The sequence below is a fragment of the Chelonoidis abingdonii genome, chromosome 3 (assembly GCF_003597395.2).
Source record: "Chelonoidis abingdonii isolate Lonesome George chromosome 3, CheloAbing_2.0, whole genome shotgun sequence".
Taxonomy (NCBI): domain Eukaryota; kingdom Metazoa; phylum Chordata; order Testudines; family Testudinidae; genus Chelonoidis; species Chelonoidis abingdonii.
In genome coordinates, this window is record NC_133771.1 from 89,312,475 (window position 1) to 89,326,164 (window position 13,690).

General features: G+C 39.1%; 1 protein-coding gene across 4 annotated transcripts in view; it reads right to left on the minus strand.

Moving 5' to 3' along the window:
• FYN (FYN proto-oncogene, Src family tyrosine kinase) overlaps positions 1 to 13,690 on the minus strand; it is a 176,090-nt gene that overhangs the window by 137,617 nt on the left and 24,783 nt on the right. The window lies entirely within an intron of this gene.

A 13,690-nucleotide genomic window follows, 5' to 3' on the forward strand; every position in this document is an offset into this window, starting at 1 on the left:
TTGCCCAGATCACCGCAGCAACAAGAGGACAACTCTCTTAGGAAAATACAAGTGCTTGAGAATCCTGAGGAATCTCTTCACACACATTCACTGCTTAGGAATTCATGTTTCTTAACACAACCAAGCTAGACAGCATTGTTTTGCTAGCTTTCTTCCATACAATTACACTTCACTACACCGTTTGTATGTTATATAAGAAACACAAGTCTTCCCTTCCAACAAATCATGAAACAGAACACACAGCTTAGTCAACAATAGGTCTTGTTAATTTTGCTTGATTGGCAGCTCCAGCTAAAGATTTAACCTCTGGTTATCCACAGAACAGTCTCTCTCACCCTTGCCTCAATCAAGGTGTCTTCACTTTTACTTGGTGGTACTACTTATAGGCCTCTTCATGCCCATTCCATCCTTGGACGACAATAAGGGTGCTAGCTGTTATGGGCTACATGTCCAGCACCAATCTGACAGATCAACTAACTTCAGATAGTTTTCAGTCACTAACAACCTTAATACTAGAGCTTCATGGAGGATCAAAGTTCTGTCATACAAAGGATTCCAAGAATTGAAAGTATGGCTCCATTCCAAAACCAAAAATTTCAAAATTCTCTGTGAAAGGAAATTCCTAAACAAAATGTTTGGTGTTGTCTGAAACACTGTTTCAACAAACTAAAATGTTTAATTTTGTTTTCATTTTTTATTTTGTGCTGCAAGCTAACATAATGCAAAATAAGAAAACACCAAACAAATGTTTATTCAAAATGAAATATCAAAACCTATTTCAATATTGTCAGAACGCTTTTCCCCAATTATCTCCCAATACAGAACTCTGGTAAAATGACTTAATTTCAATGAAAAAAATCTGTCAGAAGTAATTAATAAAATTTACAGCTAGATCTGTATGTTGTACCTGTATATTTCCTGCTCCACCTCAATGAATGAAGCTGGTTAAATTAAGACGAACTCCAGTGTGTTTTTAGAAGAGGCAGAACTTTTCAGTGTAGGAGGAGCTGCCCTCAACAATGTCAAAATGGACAGTATCAAATACTAGCAGTTTCACAGACTTCATGCTAGCAAGACCAAAAGCTAGTGGTGTCCAGGGAATGCCGCTTCACTTAATATTAGGGCTGTCGAGCAATTAAAAAAATTAATCGCACTGTTAAACAATAGAATGCCATTTATTTAAATATTTTTGGATATTTTCTACATTTTCAAATATATGTATTGCAATTACAACACAGAATACAAAATGTACAGTGCTCATTTTATATTTATTTAGGATTACAAATATTTGCACTATAAAAAAATACAAGGAGTAGTATTTTTCAGTTCACCTAATGAAAGTACTGTAGTGCAGTCTCTATCATAAAAGTTGAACTTATAAATGTAGAATTATATAAAAATACATTCAAAAATAAAACAAATGTAAAACCTTTGAGTCTACAAGTCCACTCAGTCCTACTACTTGTTCAGCCAATTGCTCAGACAAAGAAGTTTGTTTAAATTTGCAGGAGATAATGCTGCCTGCTTCTTGTTTACAATGTCACCTAAAAGTGAGAATAGGCATTCACATGGCACCATTATAGCTGGCGTCACAAGATATTTACATGCTAGATGCACTAAAGATTCATGTCCTTTCATGCTTCAACCACCACTCCAGAGGCCGTGCACGCATGCTGACGACTGCTTCTGCTTGATAATGATCCAAAACTGTGTGGACCAACACATGTTCATTTTCATCATGTGAGTCAGATGCCACCAGCAGAAGACTGATTTTCTTTTCTGGTGGTTCAAGGTTCTGCAGTTTCCGCATCAGGAGTGTTGCTCTTTTAAGACTTCTGGAAGCTTGCTCCACACCTTGTCCCTCTCAGATTTTGGAAGGCACTTCAGATTTTTAAACCTTGGGTCCAGTGCTGTAGCTATCTTTAGAAATCTCACACTGGAACCTTCTTTGCATTTTGTCAAATCTGCAGTGATAGTGTTCTGAAAATGAATATGTGCTGGGTCATCATCCGAGACTGCTATAACGTGAAATACAGTGAAACTCCACTTTAACGCAACCATTGGGGTCCAAAAAATTCCATCACACTAAATGTGGGGTCGTGGAACAGCAGGGTTTCAAACCAGTCAGTTTTTCAGTGGTCCCCAAAGCAGTGCACTGAGCCGCACTGCCTAGTGCCCAGCAGGGGAAAGGAGCTGCGGTTCCCCGCCGGGCAATGACGGAGAACTCTGGGACTGCGGGCACTGGTGCTCTCTGTCCCGGGCAGGTGCAGGGCCGCAGCTTCTTTCTGGCTTCAAGAGAAGCCGTGGCTCCCCGCCTGCCGGGGACAGAGAACTCCGGGGCTGCGGGCATCAATGCTCTCTGTTGCCAACAGGTGCAGGGCCACGGCTTCCCTCTGGCTTCAAGAGAAGCCACGGCCCCACGCCTGCCAGGGACAGAGAGCACCAGCGCCCGCAGACCCAGAGTTCTCTGTCCCTGGCAGGCGGGGAGATGCGGCTCCTCTTGAAGCCGGAGAGAAGCTGGGGCCCCGCGCCTGCTGGGGACCGGTGCCCGCAGCCCCAGAGAAGCCAGAGAGAAGCTGGGGCCCCGCGCCTGCTGGGGACAGAGAGCACCGGCACCAGCAGCCTCGGAATTCTCTGTCCCCAGCAAGTGCGGGGCTGCAGCTTCTCTCCCCTGCCATGGTATTGGGGACCATTGGTACACTACCGTACTGTATTATAACTTAAAGGGGAGCCAATCTGTGATTGTGTTATATGCGATTTCGCGTTATAGCAGGGCACGTTATTGCGAGGTTTGACTGTATATGGCAAAATGCAGGTAAAACAGAGCAGGAGACATACAATTCTTCCCCAAGGAGGTCAGTCACAAATTTAATTAACAAATTATTTTTTTTAATGAGCATGGAAACATTTCATGTGGAATGGTGTCTGAAGCATGAAGGGGCATACAAATGTTTAGCATCTCTGGATGAAAATACCTTGCATAGCCGGCTACAGAAGTGCCATGTGAACGCCTGCTATCACCTTCAAGTGACATTGTAAATAAGAAGTGAGCAACAGTATCCCCTGTATATGGCTGAACAAGAAGTAGGACTGAGCGGCCTGTAGCCTCTAAAGTTTAACATTTTTTGAGTGCTGTTATGTAACCAAAAAACCTTATATTTGTAAATTGCACTTTCATGATAAAGAGATTGCACTACAGTACTTGTACAAGGTGAACTGAAAAATACTATCACTTTTACATTGCAAATATTTGTAATAAAAATATTAAGTGAGCACTGTATACTTTGTATTCTGTTAAAATATATTTGAAAATCTAGAAAATATCCAAAAATATTTAATAAATTTCAATTAGTATTCATTGTTTAGCAGTGTGATTAAGACTGCGATTAATTACAATTAATTTTTTTAATCATGTTTTTTTTAGTTAATCACGTGAGTTAACTGTGATTAATCAACATCCCTTGTTAATACAGATAAAATAGTTAACCAATTTCATCTTAAAAAATAAAAAACTGACTTGCCATGACACAGCTAGTTTGGTGATCAAGGTTTATATGAATTATGAACTATAATAAAATCAACTAAAAAGGATGCCCCTTGGAGATTCTATAGGCATATTCTTTTAGCAATCTAAAGTTTCACTTTCAGATTCACAGAAATATCACACCGATAGTTTTCTTCCCCATCCCCAACATGACTTCCCCGAGGCACAAAAAGCCACCATTTTTTGTGTACTTCAACAAAGTAATCAAAATTGACAGGGGAGGGGAGACAGAGAAGCAGAGAATTCCTGCATAGGTTATTTAGACCTCAATACAAATTTATCTAAGCATTGAAAGTCAGGTTAGAAAGCAATACAATGTATAATCACAGTACTGTCTAGTATGATTATGGACTCTGGAGCTGGTGAAATACATACACAGCACAAGTACAGTTTTGTCATTTTATCAAACAGCTCTCAAACTGCTAAAAATATTTTAACTCCATCCATAAAAAATTGCAGAGTACAGTTATGTTTGCCCTGTAATTATTTTTAAAGCTAAATAAGCTTCTCTCTGAAGCAGAGAAGTCTTTTTGAAGTTTTGACCACAGTCTTTATTTACAGGACCACAGGAATTAAAACCTGTTCTACCCAAAGCAAGATCATTTTTGGAAGCACTTGGCTTGCTTCTCAATTGTGTATCCATTTAGCAGGCAGTTGTTTATGAAATCCACACAATACTGGAAGGTAATGCTGAGAACTAGTAATGAACAGAGAATACTTGGAGTGTTTCCATTTATAAGCAAATGCCTTGGTCTAACTTACTGACCCTGTGATTGGTCTGAGACAGGTCATTTCCTCTCCACACCACACCATATTTTAGAAGCATTATGAATCAGACAACAGTATCAGAGAAGATGTCTCTATTCTGTTCTGAACATATTTGTATCTTAAACCTCTTACAGCATGACAGATGTCTACTACCCCAAATCCCATTTCTGCAGATCAGACTGTTTAATTGTACTTTCAGTTACATTTCTGAAATCACAATGAATTCATGGAGCTCCACAGGTGCACAAAAATTAAGGAAACAAAAGATAAGAACTCAGGTCCAGACAATGCTTTCCTATGGAAAAACCTGCAAGGAAGGGACAGGGTTAAGATAAAAATTGGTAGCCACAGAATCACAGAAGTGGTGTTTGGCCCCAGTGGAGGAAGCAGGGGCTGTATCCAAGTAGTCTGTGAATATCTCAAAGTCTTACAGGGTTCTACATTAACTATATCAGGTCCAGCAAGGACCTATAGACACTTCAACAAAGACGGGTGCTCAATGAACAGCTATGGTCAAAAAGTGAGTAAGCTGTTAGCATACATGAGCAATACGATGATGAACAACACTATTGTAATGTTTTGGATTAAATCAATCATGCGGACTCATCTGGAATACCGTATTTAGTACTGATCACCTCATCTCAAAAGCAGATATTACAGATTTAGAGGAGCTCCAGAAAAGGGAGATGAGAATGGTCAAGAGCCTGGAAAAACACTCATATGAAAAGACTGTAAAAAATATTTACCTTAAAAAGGTGATTAATATGAGGAGACATGATAAAAATATATACAATGGTGGTTTAGGGAAGTGGTAGGGGACAGATACTCCTGAACTATTTCATAACACAAGAACATGGGGACATTCAATAAAATTTTAGAAGTGGCAAATTCATATCTGAGGAGAAAAACACTCTCTCATACAACATGTAATTAAATGGGAACTACTGCCACAGGAAGTAGCTGAGACCAAGAATTTATAGATTCAAAGAGAGACTGGTTATTTGTATGGACAATAAGAATATCCAGAGTTAGCATAATTCGTGCTAACAGAATGATGGAAGGAATATTAAACCCTGTGTTTCAGGGCTTAAAAGCCAGTCTCTAACTATTAAAGAGCACAGTGAGATCTACAGGTGGCAGGGAAGGCAGATTATCCCACATCTGCCGACTGTGCAGTTCTTACACCTTCCTCTGAAGCAACTGGGGTCAGTTGTTGTTGCAGTCAGGATTCAAGATTAGATGGACCTTGGGTTGATCAGTATGGCAATTCGTGTGTTCCTATATCTTGATGTTCACTTTCTCATTAAAACCCAGGGGGAATGTTGACAGGAGAGTGGCTCTCCTCTGGCTTGGTCCATTCCCTTCCACATAGCCATATCCCCCCATCCCCACCCGCCCACCTTATTCTCCACCCCTGTAAAGAAAAACAGACTGAAATTCAAAACAATAGTGCTTCTACTGGACTGAGGGACACTGCTGCATTACTTCAACTGCCTACCCCCAAACTGATGAAGTACCAAGAGAGCAGGTTTTCTGCTCCAATCAAGCCCTCCAAAGAAAATCAGGGATGACAAGACCCCAAGTAAAAGCTAAGGTACAAATTTTGTTGAATAAAATAATTTCTCAGCAAGAATGACAGCATGTCTCAAATAGTCTGTGCAGTGCAAAGTGCTCTAGCAACACACTATAGCTCAGCTAAAGAAAAAAAAATCTATAGCTAAAAACAAATAAATTAAATCAGCTTGAGTTCAGTACCTTAGATCCAATTAAATATAAAAACACAATATAAAACAGGTAGAACCTTAAAGACTAACAGATTTATTTGGACATAAGTTTTCATGGGTAAAAAACCCACTTCTTCAGATGCATGGAGTGAAAATTACAGATGCAGGCATTATTATACTGACACCTGAAGAGAAGGGAGTTACCTTACAAGTGGAGAACCAGCACTGACAGGGCCAATTCAAACAGGGTGGATGTAGTCCACTCCCAATAATTGATGAGGAGGTGTAAATACCAGGAGAGGGAAAGTTACTTTTGTAGTGAGCCAGCCAGTCCCAGGGAGTGTTTAAGGTGCCACCTGACTCATTGTTTTTGTGGCTGTAGACTAACACGGCTACCTCCTGATAATAAAAAACATGTTTAATGTCTAACGCCAAACTACTAGCACAGTAATAGTAGTCTCACCTGCAGAATATTTATCATTTGTTTTGCTGTACTTTTATAGTTTGAACATTCATTCCAGCCACCAAGTCTACAAAGACTGCAGTGCGGTGTCTTAGCTTCACTGATTTTCTGCATCATCCTCATATGTACAAAACATAAAATCACAAACCCCCTTTATACACATGCAACATGGTAGAAATTTCAGTTTCAAGAGTCAGACAACCGAAATAGGGTACAGTTCCTACAGAAACTAACACAGCCCTCTTGTATATATTTATGTTTTCTATTGCTTTTAGCTTTTCACGGCCTTGATACATACAACATGTGAACAATGTGACCAAAGTACAGTACATAGAGAAACTCTGTATTACAAGTACCCAAAAATCCCAGGTTGTCAAATTTAAAAATCTTAGCCATCCACCCATCTTCCCTTTCAGCTGGCACCAGAGACCTCTATGCTTTTTGCAGGACTGGTAGTACCATATTCAGGGTACCCAACATTTCCCATTTTATAAAACTTTGCCAAACTTTAATGATTTGGGTTAAAATTCTTCATGTTAGTGATGGCCCCAAACTAAATTTTTTGGAAAATTGTAGCCAAAATAGTTCAGCTTCTTCTGAGAATGAGGCTAGGGAAAAATATGATGCTTTGCCCATGATGAAAAAGATTAAGAGACCTTTTCTTTGAAAAAGTTTTGGTGCCTCCAGGTGGCGGGAGGAGGTTGCCTTTATGTCAGGAATGTGCCTGGCATTCCCAAATTTTTGAGTCCTTGATCTTGCAACCTTAATGTTAATTTTGTGCAGTTTATGTGTTTACCCTCTTATAAGTTCGGTAAAACCCAATAGTGAATGCTCTTATAGTGAAATTCCATTTCAAAGACAACAAATTTCTTACCCTGACCATTGTTTCTCAGTACCTTTCCACTTTAGTTTTACAGGAATGGATGGGGTGAAAGCAAGGGACAGAATTAGGACTCCTGGGGTTATATTTCCACTTCAGCCATTGATCATAAAGGGAGGAACTGCCCCCACATCTTCCTGCATCACTAAATTGGATATACTATCTACATCACAGAGGCACTGTAAGGCTTAATAAATGTTCTTGAAAGGCTCTGAGATTCTGAAATGAAGTGTGAACACTGAAATATTTTTAAGGATTTGTGCAGAAGTTTAAATACTATACATACGTCTACCACACTTTAGCAGATTTTCATCCACACATTTTGGCTTTAATTCATTAAGGATTCAAACTATTTGTACAAAATATATTATGCAATGTTGCACAGCATCTTTGTTTCCATTTGAAAAGGCATACTCTCACCTTAGTGCACAAGAAAATTAATCAGTAAGCTTCATTTGCCATTAATAGAAACAGTAGCTGTAAAATCCCTAACGAGACTAAGTATTTATAGCATATATATGCTCTTGAGGACTTGTTTTATTCAGTACACATTTTATGCTTTTAGTGAATCAGATTTAATAAGCAAGAATTTTTAGTCACATGCAAAAATATTTCTCCTCAGTTTTATCTTAAATACATTTATTTAACAATTGTTAATTAGTGTAAGCACTTTTCCAGGAGTCTACAGCTCAATGACTGAGGTACTTCTATCATGTTTCAGTTAGAAAGGAAAATGATTGCAGCACAGCCAACATTTAAAAGTCGTACATGTAAATTTTTAAATCATGGTCACCTGAACAAATATGAAAAAACTCCACAACCCAAGTCCCTGCCCAGTTTGACAGATGCTAATTTTTACAGTTAGAGCCAAATCCTGCCTGCACCGGCCTTCCATTTAAGTCAGAGCTAGACTTATGCATTAAGGCCAGAATCGGACACCTACTCTCTCAGGTAGGAAGAGCCATCATTTTTTTGGCATCCTCATAGCATAAATCATAGTAGCAATAAAACATTCTAACCAGAGGTAGCCATAGTTCAAAGTTTATTAAATTTATTTTTGAAATTTCCCTTCTGTCTTCTGCCATTGTTTCAGAGCTACTCCTGAAGAGCACTACAGAATCTCGGCCCTGTAGCAGCTGCCCCTCGCATGGATCCTTCATCTGGAAGAGCTAGGAAGTTAAATTAAAACATGGGAGGTGGACAGAATTAGAGTGAAGGAAGATTTTTGTAAAAACTCTAATTGTACTCATTTTTCTGGGTGGGCTAGTGTTGCAGTGCTTATATGGTAGATCCATCCCTGCCTCCAGCCATTTCTCTGATCTATTATATCACTTCTCCCTTCATTCCTTTCCCATCTCCTGAAATAGCAGAATGCCCTCCTCGTTCCTGAAAACAAATGCTTTGCCTAAAGTTAGTTTATTTTCCAATGGGATTAACTTAAATTTTAGTATGAAGATATTTAGAAAAAAAAATCATTAATATCTGCCACTCTATAACGGTTAAATTATGCAAAAGTTTAATGATATTTCACTGTGAGCGTTTCATTCAAGGTGCATGTATACCATTGGACAGCGATGCTGCTGTGTTAAATGCACGTTTTATTACATTCAATAAATAGCCAGGGCACCTCTTCTACACTTGTGGTTCATAAAAGCAGGGCTTGTCCTTTTACCCTGTCATCCAACAATTTTGCCCTTTTGTGCGCTATTGACAATTTGAGGGTATAGAAAGAGATCAATTTTCTACAACTAGACAAACTTTTTTTGTAAGGGCAGTTTTCTCTCCATCTTAGACTGAAATGCAAGCATCAACTCTGAACACCGTGGTAAATGAATTTACATATTAATTTGTGAAAATACAACAAATGTCAAATTGCTAAGCTGCTTTAGGTAACAGGAAGTTAGAGATGCAAGGGATCCATTTTAAAGGCAAAATTAAAAACATTTCATATTAGCTATTAAATAGTTGTACATAACTCTGGCATTGTTTTAAGGCAGGTTTTTAATCCCTGGAAGCTGCCATCTTGCAGAACACAGAGGAAAGTGGACTGTTTTTATTTGCTCACCATGCACAGTCCTGACCTCTCCAACATCCCACCAGGTCACATTCCATATGCCTAACAGATGCCACTCCTCCCCACTTCAGCTTGCAATACTGTTCCTGCTATTTGAACACGAATCCCAGACGACTTCTGTCCTGAATTCAGTGAAGGTGTTCCCTCTTCACTCCACAGCAGCACTCCCTCCCCAGAGCACTTCCCCATTGTCTCACTCTCCTACCCACACCCTACAACCTTACTTTCCTTTATATCTACATACTAATGAAGTAGTGTGATTGCCAACTTCCATTTCATCTCCCATTGATTGAGTTACACTGCTAAGTCCCCTAACCCTTTTAATCAAGCACCTTTTGAAAATGTATCCCCCTAAAGTGGGTAGGAAGAGAGCTGGAACTATTTCAAGCATGATTTTCATATTGCTGTAATACAATTCTGCATGTCTATAGCACTACAACCTGGATCCCAAAGCATTTTTCATACGTGAATTCTCTAAACACTCCTGGAAGACAGACAAGGATACTGTCATAACTTAATTAATGAAAGGTAGAAAAGTGGAACACAACAATTATTTTTAACACAGGAAGTGAAGGTAGAACACAGCAACTCAACACAGGAAGTGAAGAACACTACAGCTGAAGATGCAGGATATACTTTGTGCAACTGGAACTCAACCAGGATTCCAGGTTAATACCAATATTTTTCACACACGAGAAAAGGGAACATCTAGTAAATATTAAGCTTTCACCAAATGAACAAGTGCAGCACCTTCATCTTTTTAACAAGATACTCTCCATTTACTCATTCATCACTTAGGAGTTCAATCCATGTCCACCTCTTCTCTTCTCCCTTGTAGCTCAGTCCTGTCTCATTCTGTTTCTCTCATCCCTCACTCTTCCTCCTCTGTCCTCATTCAATCTCCCTCCCTTCCAATTCCATTGCTTTTATCTCAGTCTACTCTCACCTCTTGTGCTGCCATATAAAGGAGTTTATTACTGTATTTAATAATAATACTGTCAACCAAATTTTAATTCAATGAAGTTACTAGGTCCCATGCTTTTGTAAAAGCCTTCTTTCACCTTCTTGGCTTCAGATCACTTGTTCTTTCCCATTCTTGATTGCTGCAACTTTTGCTTGTTTCAAATATGTGTTGCTCCCTGCTTCCCCTTTCTTTCACAGCCCTGCCATCTGTCGCACCCTTTATATTTTCTGTCTCACCATCCTTCTCCCAAAAACTCACCTTCAATCTATTTGTTTTTAAAAATTCCAACCTTGAATGACATTCTCTCCCTCACCACCCAAGTCAGCCCATGAGGTTCTCCCTGTGTGCTCCAGTTAAGAGAGCTCCTGAGCAGCTCTGCTGCCCAACTCCCTCTCAATCTGGAAGATGCTACAGAAAGCTACACATGGCCTAAAGAAATAAAAGTGATTTCTAGAATCTAGATGGTCTCGCTTGTTTCTTCTTCAGGGGATGTTGTGAGTGAAGGCCAAAAGTACAGAAAAGAAATTAGCGTTTAGAAGAGAATTAGCTAAGTTCATGGAAGATAGGTCGATCAATGGCTATTAGCCAAGATGGTCAGGGATGCAACCCCATGCTCCTGGTGTCCCTAAACTTCTGACTGCTAGAAGCTGGGACTAGATGACTCGGGATGGATAATTTCCCTGCACAGTTCATTCCCTCTGAGGCATCTGGCACTGGCCACTGTTGGAAGACAGGATACAGAGCTAGATGAATCACTGGTCCAATCCAGTATGGCCGTTCTTACGTTCTGTAGGGCCTGAATTCTCTGGTGTGCAAAGTAATGTCCTGGTGTCTTTCACGTCACTGGGTTACCCAGAACACAGGTACAGTGAAACATTCCTTCAAACCAGTTTAACAGAAACAGAAAGTAGGCGGCTCAGAATATTGGTAAGGGACTATCATCACTTTCACCTTTAGATTGCTAATCTAGCTATGGAGTAAATTAGCAACAAATAGATAGGCCCTGTGACAGGATATACTGACCCTTTGAAAATGAACTAGGCCAAAAGCACCCCTTAATTCCTAACTGGTTCTAGAAGTCAATCCAGTACTGGTGTTTGCATTTCAGCAGTTTTGCGGGACCAGCAGGGGTTTAATTTGTGGGTTTTCTTGGCAGGTGGTTCTTAGCATACTGTCTATTAAGCCACTTGGAACCATATTCCTTTGAAGGAGTCTGCAAGCTCTGAGAGGAACCAGTCATCCCACAGTGAGGATTTTAGCCCAGGCAGCTGGAAGGGGCAAGTCCTTCCAAGCTCTGGACTTCCCGCCACCCCAATTAATACAAAAATATATATTAAAAAGTAACATAAGCAGCTAAGTGAGGGCTCAATATAGGGAGGACCATATTTTATATATACACATTTAAAGTTTTAAGAGCCTAAGATTAGAGGCACCAACCAGGAAGTTGGGAAGACTTTAGCAATCAGAGTGTTGCCATCTTGATTACAGGAGAAACCTGGGCCCTCTGTTACAGGTGTGAAGCCATCAAGTTCGGATTTGTCAAACATTATGGGCTATTACTTAAAGCCCATTTCTTCTAGTAACCAAAATAACTGGTGATCCCAGTCACATTCCTAGTGTAAAGTTGTCTGTCATGACACAGGATATTCTTGTGTATAGTGTCAGAACTGCTGTGGTTCTTAACAATAACTCCAGGTCATGGTTCAGGGAATGCTACATTCACTTAAGAATAAATTAGGATGCTATGAACTGCAGCAAAAACTCAATCAAAATACAGTGATTCCTAGCTATAGATCATTCTCTAATTTCTGAAGAAAAAGTTGTGAGTAGAGTTGACTGGATGATGACAATTCTATTTCGCTGCAATTTTTAAGGCTTCAAAATTTGTTTTTGTTCCACATTGGACCAAAAATAAAACCTTTGGAACATTTTTGTGAAAAATGGAATTTGACAGGGAAGTAGAGGTATATGAGCATGAGTATATCACATTCTACTGGTTGTTGGCTGAGGTTAGATGTGGATGAAATTTTTCGATTGAAACTTTTTTGGCAAGAAATGTAGATTTGGTGATCAAAACATTTTGCAAATGTGTGTCAGTTTTACTGAATTATTTCAGTCAAATTCCCAAACCCCATGTTTCATTTGAACATTTTCAATTTTTTTTATTCAAAATGACTGTTTCAAAATTTCCTTTTAGTTTTCTAAAAATAGCATTAATGTTATAAAATGCTCAAAATTAAAAAAAAAAGTTTTGTTCAACCCAAATTCTCATTCAACCCAAAATAATTTCTTTTCTTTTCTAAATTGCCAATGAACTGAAAAATCCATTAATCAGCCAGCTCTAGTTAAGGTACTGGCCTGCAATATGAGAGATTCAGGTCCCCTCAGCCTTCCCTACAAAAAAGTTTCATGGAAACAGACATGTCTAAACAAAAAAAACATTTTGGTGAAAGGGTTCTGACCAGCTCTCCAAGTGTTAGGCAAAATTTCAAAATGTGTACATCTGTCTTTTTAGTGTGTTTTGGGCAGTATATTACATGACTCCAGTATCAACACCTTGGCAAGCTTGCTTAAGAGCATCTTTCTGAGATCTTGATGCAAGCATACTATTTAATAAAAAAGGTATGAAGAATGGCTCTAGTCTCTCCTTCACACGCTCTTTTAGCGGACAATAAGTCTGTCCAAAATGCATCACAAAATGATTATAGCATCTTCCGGCACTGCTACAATGAAATAAAGTAATCAGCAGTTAACCAGTATATTAAAACCTATATAAAATAAATGCAAAGATAAAACATGCAGCCTTTTGGGCCCTTTCTGTATTTTGGGTGATGTTTTCTTTAGAACAGAGGTTTTGTGCAAATAATAGACGTTTCATGCAATGTCAATATCTGCACTAGCCAAATGATAAGTGTTGAGAAAAAAGGAAATGGTAGAAAGTAGATTATAATATCTACATTATAATGGTCACACAGAGTGACAATGGAAAAGACTGATGTTCTGTAGTGTCTGCAGGAAATCAGTCATAGGATGTGCCCATCTGAACCTAGGGTATTAACTTCAGTTCTACTTACGTGCTGAAATCAGCATTCAGACATTTTACAGTTACAGCTATGAAGAACAGGGCACTTTCAAAATACTATCAATAGTGGCATTTAGAAAGATAATTTAAATGAAAGCTCCAAATTAATTATTCCTAGACTTAATTAACATAATACAAACAGTGCCAGCACTAGGCGTAAGTGGACTAAGCAACTGCTTAGGTCGCAAGCA